Below are 14,217 nucleotides of genomic sequence, written 5' to 3' on the forward strand. Positions count from 1 at the left end.
CATAGATCGTCAGGTGATGTCCTGGAAGTCTTGGTTAGGGTCATGAAGGAGGCAGGACTTGGTCAGACGAGTCGCTTTTGGTTTCTTTCATGTACATCTGGACAAAGCTTGGCCCACTTCTTGAACTGGGTGTACTCTCCTCCGTTGTACGACAACTTTTCCCAGATATATCCGATAAGCCTCGTTGATCATTATCCCGAATCAGTAGCCTTTATAGGTGGCCAGTAAAGATTCTTTTCTCCTGGGATTCTGTTGACTTGCGAGATATAAATTCCAAGGATTCTTCTCATCCATAGTCGTATATCCAGGTATTTATCCGCACTTATCTGATCTTATGATTGATTGATGATGATATACACATTTTTATGTGCTCATAACGTCTTCTTCTTTGCATCTTATCATGGAAGCGGTGGGCGATGACCATTCTGTAACTTCTCCAAAAAAAATTTCGAAGTCGACAAGCCCGGAGCTGATGGCACGAAGAAGTAATGGCTAAAATTGATCTCCCACTTCGCGAAGTCGGTCGTGTTATACAGGGGATGTCCATTCTGCACCTGCGTATTGTCAAGGGACGTATCTGTGCCCTTTCAGCTGCAATCGACATGGAGGAGCAATGGAGGCGTGATGAAGCGTTGCAAGCACCAGTGAGCGCAAGGGCAGGGAAGTTTGCAGCACGGTTAAAGAGGCGGAGGGTTGAACACAAACGACCTCTTGGTGAAGATAAATGTAATTATCCAATCCACGACGGTGTGATAATCCTTGATTCTGACACAGATGAACCTGAGCGTCTGAAATAAGTCAACACAGTCCCTAACGTTGTTGAGGCCTTTGAGGGAGACATGGAAGTTGTTCCTGCTAACGATGTTGGGGTGGAGAGTGCTGCTGTAGAAACATCTGAAGCGAAAGCTGAGGCAGATCCGAAGGAAGGAGCAGTAACGGCTCACGATGGTGATGGCTTTGAAACATGACCTAGTAGTGGTGCTGACGCGTTCGACCTTGTTGACGGCTAGGCTTTAGCATTTCTTTCTCTTTAAATACATTCCCGTAATTCATAAACATCTTCCTTGTACTCAATGGCGGCTGAGTCCAGGATCTTTTGTTTGCTTGCTTGAATAAAGTTTTTTATGTTATAATCCTTTGTTAAGATTACATCTGAACCTTTTCAGGCGCAATGGTGTGCCTTCATATGTATGTGATTCTTTATGATAAAAGAAATAATGTCATAATGGAATACCACGGACCTGCATGTGCTCCTGACGTGAGATCTCCCTGGTGTTGCTGGGTGAATGGCTCAAAGCATCTTCCTTTTCCGCACATATTCTATTTCCTTGACTTCTTACGAAATGTTTGCTTAGGATTTCCTTCTCTGTTTTGCTCTAATGGGTTTAGGCTGATTCAGGACTTTGTGTCTTCCTTTAGGGGTAAAGAAGTTCTTGGATGGAAATAATACTTCAATTAATTTGAAATTGAAAATTGAAACCCTAATTCTCAATGCAAGTATTGCAATCATTTTATGGAGGAATTACAAATTTAGCATGAGAAGGTAATTGTAAAAAACACGCTGGAGAAAACAGCACAACATTTTAAAGTGTGGAGGACGCTGGAAAGTGGTAGCACAGCGTCTTAAGTACGATAGGGTTTGATACATCGCGAGTGAATCGTTACGCCTTCCAGTTTTTCAGCGTTGATGATCTTGCAGTAGCCTCCTAGGATAACGTCTGCTACCAGGTATGGTTCATCTTCTTTTTCAATAGGTGAGTCAGGTGGATTGGTTACTTTCACTGTCATGCTCCCAACCTTGAATGTAGTCATCTTCGTCACCAGATCTCCAATTCCAAATGGGTTTGGGCGTGCAGATGCATGGATCTTGGCTTTATCATCTTTGACCGAGACATCCTCTAAGCTTTTGATAAAACGTTTGAAGGGGCAGGCCTCCCATTCACATCTCTTAGCCGGGGTTGGTTTGTTAGTTGGGACCAGTCCCCAGTGCTTGTCAGAGTGAGGAGTGACTGGTTGCAAAAAGGGTTGTGTGATGAGACTTACTTGGGCTCGGAACCTTTTAATGTACGCCGGAGGGATATCTCCAGGAAGTTGTATCAAGTTGGCAAGCTGTAGGTGGTGCTTCAACAGACAGTCCCCAGGTCCAGACGGCTTGTTGGATATCCTTTCGGGTACTGAAGCCGGTAGAGGACAAACTTCCAGTGTTGCCTTGTTGTCGTGTATCCAAGAGCGTCCTAGGATCATGTCGTAATTAGGATGTTCCTTGACTATGTAGAACTTTGCTTGCTTAGGGCGTCACTCAATTTAACTTCAAGATCGATGTATCCATATGCGTCTCCAAGTTCTCCTTCTAGAGTGTTAATCACAGTTGGGTTGCGAGTAGCCTCCTGTTTTGAAATCTTTGCTGCTTTCAAGGTATGGAGAGTGATGATGTTGAATTTAGAGGCCGTATCGATCAATGTGCTATCGAACTCGACATCCCTCAAACGAGCAACGGTTAAGAGTCCCCAGTTTCCCTTGCTTGCATTTTCCAGTAAGGACTGAGGTTTCGAGACTGCTTCCTTTTCCAGATACAAGCGCCTGCCTGAGACAACGCGGTTAAGGGCTAAAAATATGTCCTGACGCTGTGCTTTATAGAAGTACAAGATCTCGCACAAATGTTCCATCATAGATTGTACAGTCTTGCGAACAGAATCCCCGACAGGGAGAGGATCTCTATGAACACCTTCGTTTCCAAGCTGGAGTTCTCCTGCCTCTATCTTTTTTTTGAAGACTTGCTTCAGTCTATTGTAGTCTTTAGTCGGATGATGGAAAAACCTATGGTAGCGGCAGTACTTGGGATCCGCCATATCTTTCTCGGTTGGCGGGCGTCTGATAGGAGGCACCTTGATAGCGTCGTATTGAATCCATGCCTCCAAGAGTTCTATCACTTCACTCATGGGGAATGGGAAGCCTGCATCTTCGGTGTCTTGTGTAGGAGTCTTGCCTACTCCCTTTTGAGACGAGGTCGTCCGTGCCGGAGCCGCACGCTTGGGTTGTCGTTCCGTTGCTGAAGATTTCCTTTTTCCTCCTTCGCCAACCACGCTCACAGAAGGACCAGTGTTGTATTTTTTGTTGGTGAGGCGCCTTCTTCCTCAACTCTCACATAGGTCTTCGTTTCGAACAACCCTGGTTCTCTCTAGTAATGCTGGGGAAGTTGTGGTTGAACGCTTGGAAGCTTCATGGAGTTCGGAGAACGACTGAAAGCCCAGATTCTCCAGTAGGGCGCGGCATATGGGTATCATACCGTTGATGCCCAGCTCCACCAACTGCCGTTCAGTGATGTTCGGATCATGACAATCTAGTGCTTGAGTTCTGAACCTTTTAACGAAATTGTTCGGATGTCCGTTGTTCCGCTGAGAGATTCTCCCCAGGTCTGAAAAGGTGATCTGCTCGGACACGAAGAATTACTTTTTATAGAAAGCACTGACCATCCCGTCCCAATTGGATATGCTGTTAGGCGCGATGTTGTTGTACCAGGTGTACGCCCTTCCCGTAAGTGACTTCGAGAATTCTTTCAGGTGGAGAACACAATTGTATTCATGTTCTCCTAATGATTCCAAAAATTGAGAGATGTGTTCATGAGCGTTACCAGTACCATCAAAAAGAGAGAACTGAGGAGAGGTGTATCCTCTTGGGAGAGGAATTTGTCGTACATCTTGAGGGTACGACGGCTGATGTTGGTGCACCTCCATCATGCTTCCTTTGCCTCGGTTTTGGAGAAGTTGTTCTAGGTCTTCACGTGTGATGAAGTTGGATGACCGGTCCATCTCCCTTAGTCGTTCAGGAACAACACGAGCTTCTTCATTCATGTGGGTCTGAGTGGAAACGCCTGTTCTGGGCGTATTGAAGGCATCCCTTGTTGGATCCAGGGATTGTCGTGAGTCTTGTGGCAATCGTTCAGTTAAAGTTTTGAGGAAAGTGAGTACCTCTTTCTGAGTTGCAGCCATATCTGTTTGAGTCTTAGCAAGAGCTTCATGTATCTCCATCAAGTCTGCGATGTTAATTGGAGATGGTCCTCCTCTTGCTCCTCTGGCTCCCCGTCCTGATGAAGGAATGAAAGTTGTTGTTCTGGTGATCGCCGGAGGTGTTACACTTGAAGATATGCCAGGGTTCGCGGCTGCTCTGTCTCTGGTGATAGGAGGCGTTACACTTACTGGAACATCTCTTGCTCCGATGGTGTTGGTGGTAGAATAGACGGTTCCATGAGATGTATTGACCACAGTAGCTACACTGACAGGTACATCAATACCGAGAGCGTTATCTACACTAGTTCCATCAGAATTGATTGCTGATTCTGACCTAAGTTCTAGCATATTTGAAACAAATTGATGATTGGATTTAATTTAAGATCTACCCCTTCGAAATTGATGAAATTGAATCAGATTTTGAAGAAATTGACTTTATAACCGAGAGATTAACCTCCCAATGTGGTCGCCAATTGTTTATGGGTGAAAACTATTCCTACCAAATTTGGTAATTTGGGGTGTGTGGATGAGGAATGAATCTAAACCCTAAACAAATGCACTGCTCGGGAGTGCTTTGTGATTCGAGAAATCAATCTGTACAATTCTGGCCTAAACCAAAAAATGGCCGTTCCAGACTTGCTTCGGTCACAAAGTGAAGGAGATGGGGTTGATCTAGGGAGGGAAGCGACGAAGGTGTTGAGATTGTGAAGGTGTTGGCTATGTATGACTTGTATCAGAAAGCTGATCTGGCTTGCATAATGTAAGCTATCAGTTCCGGTGTTTGAATACGGTTGTATCAACACTTGCTTCTGTTGTATTGTCTTTTTTGAAAATAGGGAGGTGAACCTATTTATACAAGTCATTGATCCTAACCCACGTCTCTCATGAGAAGTGGAGTGATGGAGTAGTGGAGTTGAGTGGGTTAGTGTTACACGATCAGTCTTGCCCACTTCTCCCATCATCACTAACCGTCCATGACTTCCTGACACGTTCTTATGATGGCGCGTTGTGCGCTCCACGCTGTAAACCGCCAGACCAATACCCCATTATGTATCCCCCAGTTTGTTACATGATTGATGTCTCGTGTATGTGGATCGTGGGACCCACAGAAAGTAGCATGTAATGCTAGATTAAATAACTAAGTTATTTAGGAAGTCGATATTTATGAAATATCGTGTGAATCCTATGCATGTAATGCATCAAATGTATTTAGCATGAGTGAAGCATCGTTGTTTTAAGGCTTAATGGAGTAAGTCATGATTAAGCGTCTTAAAATAGATGCATGTCTATCCATCTTCAAGTGATCGTTTGGGGCTGTACAGGTAAGTCCTGACTTGGACGATCACTTGGTGTGGTAGAGTGACGGATGGTAATCACCACGACACCTCATTGACCAATTAACTCCTGCCTAGGGTTATACAACCAAGCAGGTGAGGTTGAACGGGCGAGATGATCTTTGAGACACTCATCTGCGACCGTTAGTGGAATTAGGGTTTATGAAGAGGTGCGCAAGCATCACTCTTCAGCTTGGTCGAATCCAAGCTTGGGACACGATTTTGGCAAGGCCGATTGGGCATGCGTGTAGACGGCATGCCGGTGTACATGTCCATACCTTATTGTCTCGTGAAAGTGTAATCTATATCGCTCAATTTTTCCGGCAAAGAGGAGCGGCTGGGATTGATTTGTGACAGAGATTTTGTGCTGCAAAGGCCGCGCGTCATGCCAACTTTGGGTGTGCGTTTCGAGGCGACCAAGCATGGTCGGTCTTGGCCGATTAGTCTGGTGTGCATACGATGGGCTGGTGTACACGCCTGTATTTCATTGTCCCATAGAAACGTGATCTAAGCCACTCAATTTGTCCGCAAAGTTGATTGGTCGAGATTAATTTACAATTGGGAGGTGTGACCACACCTAGTTTGGGCGTGCGAATCGAGGCAACCAGGCATGATATGCCTTGGCCGAATGGGTGTGGAGATAGATGGGCCCACGGTGATCATGTTGATATGTACCGGTCATTCCTAGTCTATTCCTGGACCCTTCGTTCGTGCAGGAGAAAATGGACGCTCGTGATGTTCAAACCCTAATTAGGGTTTCACCGGCCGTGCGTCATGCTTTGTTTGGGCGCACGAACTGGAACGATCAACTATAGTTGGTCCTGACCGATCGGTCATGTATGTAGGTGGGCCCACAGTAATTGTGTTGACATGCTCTGGGCCCTTTGAATCTACAACTACACCCACCATCTATGCCTGCGAAGATGGATGGTTGAGACTGCTTTGCGACACATGTAATGTGTCGCAGACCCTAAATTAGGGTTTCAAGTCCGCGCTGCTTTGGCTGGAAGATTTGGCAAGCCATTCTACCCTTTTGGGGAGGCCGACCATGCGGGGCCTGCATTGGGTTGGTGGTGAATATTCCAATACCTTCCTGGGGGTTATCGATCCGATCTAAGCCATCCAATCATGCTAGTGAAGTTGGATGGTCGTGATCGTTTCTGAGACTGATACAGACAGTCCAGATGCTCGATCGGGCTAGTATAACACTCCGAGAGTTGTAGCCTGTACGGGTATTTCGTAATGCCTCCTTATTTAATGCTTGGAGATTCGTGTTGCTCTGCTGAGAGCGATCACTCAGTCGTCATGCCGCACCAATAATGAGAATGGAGTAGTACAGGAAATACAAGGTTGGTCATGCATTAATTGGTAATGCTATAATTTTTATACTGAAGAAGTATTCTCCACTTTATCAGTGGCTTTATCCTTTGCAGGATGTTAGCGCATAGTTTTGGCTTTTACAATTTTAGCCTTAAACGAAAATCCACCATCAACACACAGACACCAGAATTTTGTTAATGAGGAAACCGCAAATGCAGAAAGACCCCGGGACCTAGTCCAGATTGAACACACACTGTATTAAGCCGCTACAGACACTAGGCTACTCCAAATTAACTTCGGTCTGGACTGTAGTTGAACCCCAATCAATCTCACACTGATCCAAGGTACAGTTATGCTCCTACGTTTCTGATCCCAGCAGGATGCTACGTACTTGATTCCCTTATATGATCTCACCCAGCTACAACCCAAAGTCGAAGACTTTAATAAACAAATCTGTATCACACAGAAAAGTCTACGGTAATAGATAAATCCGTCTCCCACGAATATACCTACGAGTTTTGTTCCGTCTTTTGATAAATCAAGGTGAACAGGAACCAATTGATAAACCGGACTTATATTCCCGAAGAAAAGCCTAGTATTATCAATCACCTCACAATAATCCTAATCGACGCAGCGAAAAAAGATATTGTGGAATCACAAATGATGAGACGAAGTGTTTGTGATTAATTTTGTATCTTGCCTATCGTAGATATCAATCTCAAGCCAATTATTACAATTGTACTCGTACGATATAACAGCAAGATCAGATCACACAACTACGAGAAAGTAGCATCGATCTGGCTTCACAATCCCAATGAAGTCTTTAAGTCATTAACCTGGTTTAGAAGAAGAAACCAAAGGTTAAAGGAGAATCTACTCTAGATTTGCACAACTAGTATCACACAGAAGGCATGGGGATTAGGTTTCCCAGTTGCTAGAGTTCTCCCTTATATAGTATTTCAAATCAGGGTTTGCAATCAATGTTAGCTTGGTAACAAAGCATTCAATATTCACCGTTAGATGAAAACCTGATTAGATTCAAGCTAATATTTTTCAATGGTTAGATCGAAAACTAGATTTTTATACACAAATGAAATGCACATTTCTAGGCTTGTGTAACCGTACCCAAACTTGTACATTTGTTGATTCAAGAATAGTCAACCAAATGGTTAGCCATATGATTACTTTCATATCAACCATATTCTTCTTCACCATAACTAGTTCAAGTGACTCAAATGAACTAGTTAGAGAGTTGTTCAATTGCAAGGAAATCTTGTGTAACTACACAAGAAACAATTGAACCAAAAATGATTTGATTCACTCGAATCGGTTCATGAACTATATAGCCACGGTTTGCAATTTGCATTCCTTAGTTTGTATAAGAATAAGTTCACAAACATCGTTTTTAGATATAACCTACTCAAGTTCGCGGACTGGGTTCGCGGACTTAAGTTCCCGGACGGAGTTCACAAACTCCAGCAAAAATTCTCGGGACGAGAACTTCCGCCAGTTCGTGGACTTGGCTCACGCTACCATGTCGGTTCTCTTGATCAACAAAGTTCGCAAACTTCGGTTCAAGGAATAAGGACTTATACATATATGTATTTCCACAACAATGCTTATATCCTCCAATGGTTATATAATCTAAACTCTCATTTCAATCATTAAAACATTCTCAGAGGACGTTGATATTCTATAGTTGTTATTCACAAACTATTTTTCGTCAAAGTAAGCAATTTTCAAAGTGATTGAAACTTGTCATGACTTTCTTCACTAGGTAAAGATGAACTTGGTTAAAGCAAAAGCTTATCAACACATATTTCGAGAAATAGATAGGCGAGATAAACTCGGCTCGAAATAGCAAATGTGTATAATCTAAGTATATATAGCAAAACAACTTTTGTCTCAAGATAAGAGATAAATAGACTTTTGAGTGATAGATAAGTTCAAGTCTCCACATACCTTTTAGTCGATGAAGATCCACCGGTTCCTTGAGTAGTCTTTCGTCTTGTATGATGATTTCCATGGAGTTCTTGAGCTCAACTACACTTTCTATCCTAGTCCGAGACCTTAGCTATAGTAGACTAGAAATCAAGACTTATAGTTTTGATCACTAACATTGACAAACATGCTTGAGATAGCAACGCATGCGAGTTCGACCGAGCAATGCTCTAACAAATACTACCTTCATGATTAGACCATGTCCCTGAGATTTGATAAATGAGAAGGTACGGTAGGTTTTGAGCCATAGTGAGTGAATTGTTACGCCTTCCAGTTTGTCAGCGTTGATGAGCTTTCAGTAGCCTCCTAGGATAACATCTGCTGCCAGGTATGGTTCATCCTCTCTTTCGGTGGGTGAGTCAGGTGGAGTGGTCATTTTCACTGTCATGCTCCCAACCTTGAATTTAGTCATCTTCGTCACCAGATCTCCAATTCCAAATGGGTTTGGGCGTGCAGATCCTCGGACCTTGGCCTTATCGTCTTTGATCGAGACAGCCTCTAAGCTTTTGATAAAACGCTTGAAGGGGTCGGCCTCCCATTCACATCTCTTAGCCGGGGTTGGTTTGTTAGTTGGAACCAGTCCCCAGTGCTTGTCAGGGTGAGGAGTGATTGGTTGCAAAAAGGGTTGCGTGATGAGACTTACTTGGGCTCGAAACCTTTTAATGTTTGCTTATGGGCTCTCTCCAGGAAGTTGTGTCACGTTGGAAAGCTGCAGGTGCGGTAACAGACAGTCTTCAGGTCCGGACGACTTGTTGGAGATTCTTTCAGGTATCGTATCCGGTAGAGGACAAGCTCCCAGCGTTTCCTTGTTGTCATGTATCCAATAGCGTCCCAGGACCATGTCGTAATTGGGATGCTCTTTGACTATGTATAATCTTACTTGCGTCGAGGCATCACCCAATTTGACTTCAAGATCGATGTATCCATATGCATCTCCAAGTTCTCCCTCTGGATTCTTAATCACAGTTGGGATGCGAGTGGCTTCTTGCTTTGAAATCCTTGCTGCCTTCAAGGTCTTGACAGTGATGATGTTGAATTTGGAGACCGTATCAATCAATGTGCTATCGAACTCAACATCCTTCAAACGAGCGACGGTTAGGAGTCCCCAGTTTCCCTTGCTTGCATCTTCCAGTAAAGACTAAGGTTTCAAGACCGATTCCCTTTCTAGATACAAACTCCTGCCTGAGACAACGCGGTTGAGGGCTGCAAATATGTCCTGACGTCATCATAGATTGTAAAATCTCGCACAAACATTTCATCATAGATTGTACAGTCTTGCGAACAGAATCCCCGGAAATCATGCAGCTCCTGATAGGGAGAGGATCTCTATTAACACCTTCGTTTCCAAGATGGAGTTCTCATACCTCTATCTTTTCTTTGAAGATTTGTTTCAGCCTGTTGCAGTCTTTGGTCGGATGATGGACAAACCTATGGTAGCGGCAGTACTTGGGGTCCGTCATGTCTTTCTCAGTTGGCGGGCGTCTGATAACAGGCAGCTTGATAGCGTCGTCTTGAATCCATGCCTCCAAGAGTTCCATTACTTCACTCATGGGGAATGGGAAGCCTGCGTCTTCGGTTTCTTGTGCAGGAGTCTTGCATGTTCCTTTTTGAGACGAGGTCGTGTGTGCCGGAGCTGCACGCTTGGGTTGTCGTTCCGTTGCTGGAGCTTTCCTTTTTCCTCCTTCGCCTACCACGCTCACAGAAGGACCAGTGTTGTATTGCTTGTTCGTGAGACGCCTGCTTCCTCGACTCTCATGTGGATCTTCGTTTCGAACAACCCTGGTTCTCTCTAGCAATGCTGGGGCAGTTGTGGCTGAACGCTTGGAATCTTCATGGAGTTCGGAGATCGTCTGAAAGCCCAGATTCTCCAGTAAAGCGCGGTATATAGGTATCATCCCATTAATGCACAACTCTACCAATTGGCGTTCGGTGACGTTTGGGTTGTGACAATCTAGTGCTTGAGTTATGATCCTCTTAACGAAGTCGTTCGTATGCTCGTTGTTCCGCTGAAAAACTCTTCCCAGGTCTGAAAAGGTGATCTGCTCAGATACGAAGAAATACTTTCTGTAGAAAGCACTGACCATATCGTCCTAATTGGATATGTTGTTAGGCGCGATGTTTTTGTACCAGGTGTATGCCCTTCTCGTAAGTGACTTTGAGAATACTTTCAGGCGAAGAACATGATTGTATTCATGCTCCCCCAGGGATTCCAAGAATCGAGAGATGTGTTCACGTGCATTACCAGTACCATCGTAGAGGGTGAATTGAGGAGAGGTATATCCTCTTGGAAGAGGAATTCGTTGCACATCTTGAGGGTACGGCGGCTGGTGCTGGTGTACATCTGTTGGATCTCCTTTTCCTCGGTTTTGGAGAAGTCGTTCCAGGTCCTCACGTGTGATGAATTTGGACGGCTGGTCCCTTTCTCTTGGGGGTTCAGGAGCAACGCGAGTTTCTTCATTCATGTGGGTCAGGATAGAGATGCCTCCTCCGGGTTGTCGTGAATCTTGTGGTAATCGTTCAGTTAGAGTTTTGAGGAAAGTGAGTACCTCCGTCTGAGTTGCAGCCATATCCGTTTGAGTCTTAGCAAGAGCTTCCTGCCTCTCCATCAAGTCTGCGATGGTAATGGGAGATGGTCCTTATCTCGTCCCTCCGGCTCCTCGTCTTGATGATGAAGGAGTGGAAGTTGTTGCCCTGGTGACTGCCGAAGGCATTACACTTAAGGAGATTCCGGGATTTGCGGCTACTCTGGCTCTGGTGATAGGAGGTGTTACACTTACAGGAACATCTTCTGCTCCACTGTCGTTGGTGGTAGAAGAGACAACTCCACGGGATGTATTGACCATAGTAGCTCCACTGACAGGTACATCGATACCAAGAGTGTTATCCGCACTAGCTCCATCAGAATTTATTGTTGATGCTGACCTAAGTTCTACCATCTTGAAACAGGTTTATGATTGAGTTGAATCTAAGATCTACCCCTTCGAAATTGATGAAATTGAATCAGATTTTGAAGAAATTGACTTTACAACCGAGAGATTAACCTCCCACTGTGGTCGCCAATTGTTTATGGGTGAAAACTATTTCTGCTGGTTTTGGTAATTTGGGGTGTGTGGATGAGAAATGAATCTAAACCCTAAACAAATGCACTGCCCGGGAGGCTTGTGATTCGAGAAATCAATCTGTACAATTCTGGCCTAAACCAAGAAATGGTCGTTCCAGACTTGCTTCGGTCACAAAGTGAAGGAGATGGGGTTGATCTTAGGGAGGGAAGTGAAGAAGTTGTTGAGATTGTGAAGTTGTTGGATGTTTTATGACTTGTATCAGAAAGCTGAACTGGCTTGCAGGATGTAAGTTATCAGTTCTGGTGTTTGAATACGATTGTATCAACACTTGGTTTATGTCTTCTTTTTTTGAAATAGGGAGGAGAACATATTTATACAAGTCATTGAGCCTTACCCATGTCTCTCATGGGAATTGGAGAAAGTGGAGTTGCGTGTGTTAGTGTCACACGATTAGTCTTGCCCACTTCTCCAATCATCACTAACCGTCCATGTCTTCCTGACACGTTCTTGTGATGGCGCGTTGTGCGCTGCACGCTGTAAACCGCCAGACCAATACCCCAGTATGTATCCCCCAGTTTGCGACATGATTAATGTCTCGAGTGTGTGGATCGTGGGACCCACAAAAGGTAGCATGTGATGCTAGATTAAATAACTAAGTTATTTAGAAAGTCGATATTTGTGAAATATCGTGCGCATTCTATGCAGGTAATGCATCGAATATAATCAGCATGTGTGAAGCATCGTTGTTTTAAGGCTTAACGGAGTAAGTCACGATCAAGCGTCTTAAAATAGATGCATGTCTAGCCATCTTCGAGTGATAGTTTGGAGGTTGTACAGGTAAGTCCTGACTTGGCCGATCACTTTGTGTGGAAGAGTGGTGGACGGTGATCGTTGTGATGCCTCACTGGTCGCCTAACTCCTGTCTTAGGTTGTCCGTCCAAGCTGGTGAAGTTGGACGGACAAGATGGATTGCGACCTACATCTGCGACTATTGGATTAGGGTTTAGGAGGTGCTCAAACACCAACCTTTAGCTTGGTCGAATCCAAGCATGGGAGACATATTTGGCAGGGCCGATTGGGCATGCGTGTAGACGACATGCTGGCGTAGGTTCCTATACCTCACTGTCTCATGAAGGTGCAATCTAGACCACTGAATTTGTCAGGAAAAGAGGAATGGCTGAGATTGATTTGCGACAGAAATCTCATGCCGCAAAGGCCGCGCGTCATGCCTACTTCGGGTGCGCGTTTCGAGACGATTAAGCCTGGTCGGTCTTGGCCGATCAGTCAGGCGTGCAGACGGCGGGCTAGTGTACACCTTCGTACCTCATTGTACCATATAAACGTGATCTAAGCCACTCAATTTGTCCGGAGAAGTTGAGTGTTCGAGTTGGTTTGCGATTGGGAAGTGTGACCATGCCTAGTTTGGACGTGCGAATCGAGGCAACCAGCTATGGTATGCCTTGGACGATCAGGTATGGAGATAGATGGGCCCACAGTGATCATGTTGATACTCACCGGACCTGCTTAGTCTATTCCTGTACCCTCCATTCGAGCAGGAGAAAATGGATGCTCGTGATCGATTTGCGACGCAAAACCCTAATTAGGGTTTTTGGCCGGCCGCGTGTTAGCTAGTTTGGGTAACAGAAAATACGTGTTACATACCTCATCTGGAGAGGCTGATTGTGTGGGGCACTTGTTAGGCCGGTGCTGAGTGCGGTGGTATGTGTCCGACCATCTCAGGCTTGATCTAAGCCATCCAATCATTGTGGTAAAGTTGGATGGTCGTGATCAATTTTAGGTTTTTAGTGGACTTTTCTGCGACCCTCAATTCTCCACGCTGACCCAACTTCGGAAAATCGTATATTGAAATCTGGTCAGGTTAGGGAAGAGTCGGTCATGCAGGTAGGAAGAAGGTTCGCCGGCGTACAGGACAAGCTTTGTCCAACCGGTCATGGGATAATCTACGCCATCCAACCATGCTGGTGAAGTTGGACGGTCATGATGAATTTGAGACTGCGTAGGAGGTCTTGTGCGCATGAGCTTTTCCAAGATGCTCTACACCAGTCTGGATATCCCATTCTGGGCTGGCGTTTGGTGATTATTTTGTCAGGCGTGACTTTGCACCTATGTGTCCGACTTGCGTGGTCGTGATTATTTCCAAGACTGACGTTGACAGTCCAGATGCTCGATCGGGTTAGTATAACACTCCGAGAACTGCAGCCTGTACGGGTATTTCGTATACGCTTCATTATTAACGCTTGGAGATTCGTGTTGCTCTGCTGAGACCAACACTCAGTCGTCATGCCGCACCAATAATGAGAGTGGAGCAGTACAGGAAATACAAGGCTGGTGATGCATTAATTGATAATGATATAAGTTTATAGTGAGGAAGTATTCACCATTTTATTAGTGGCTTTATCCTTTGCAGGATGTTAACGCATAATTTGGGCTTTCACAGTTTTAGCCTTAAAATGAAAATCCACCATAAACAAA

The sequence above is a fragment of the Papaver somniferum genome, chromosome 5 (assembly GCF_003573695.1).
Source record: "Papaver somniferum cultivar HN1 chromosome 5, ASM357369v1, whole genome shotgun sequence".
In the NCBI taxonomy this organism is placed as follows: domain Eukaryota; kingdom Viridiplantae; phylum Streptophyta; class Magnoliopsida; order Ranunculales; family Papaveraceae; genus Papaver; species Papaver somniferum.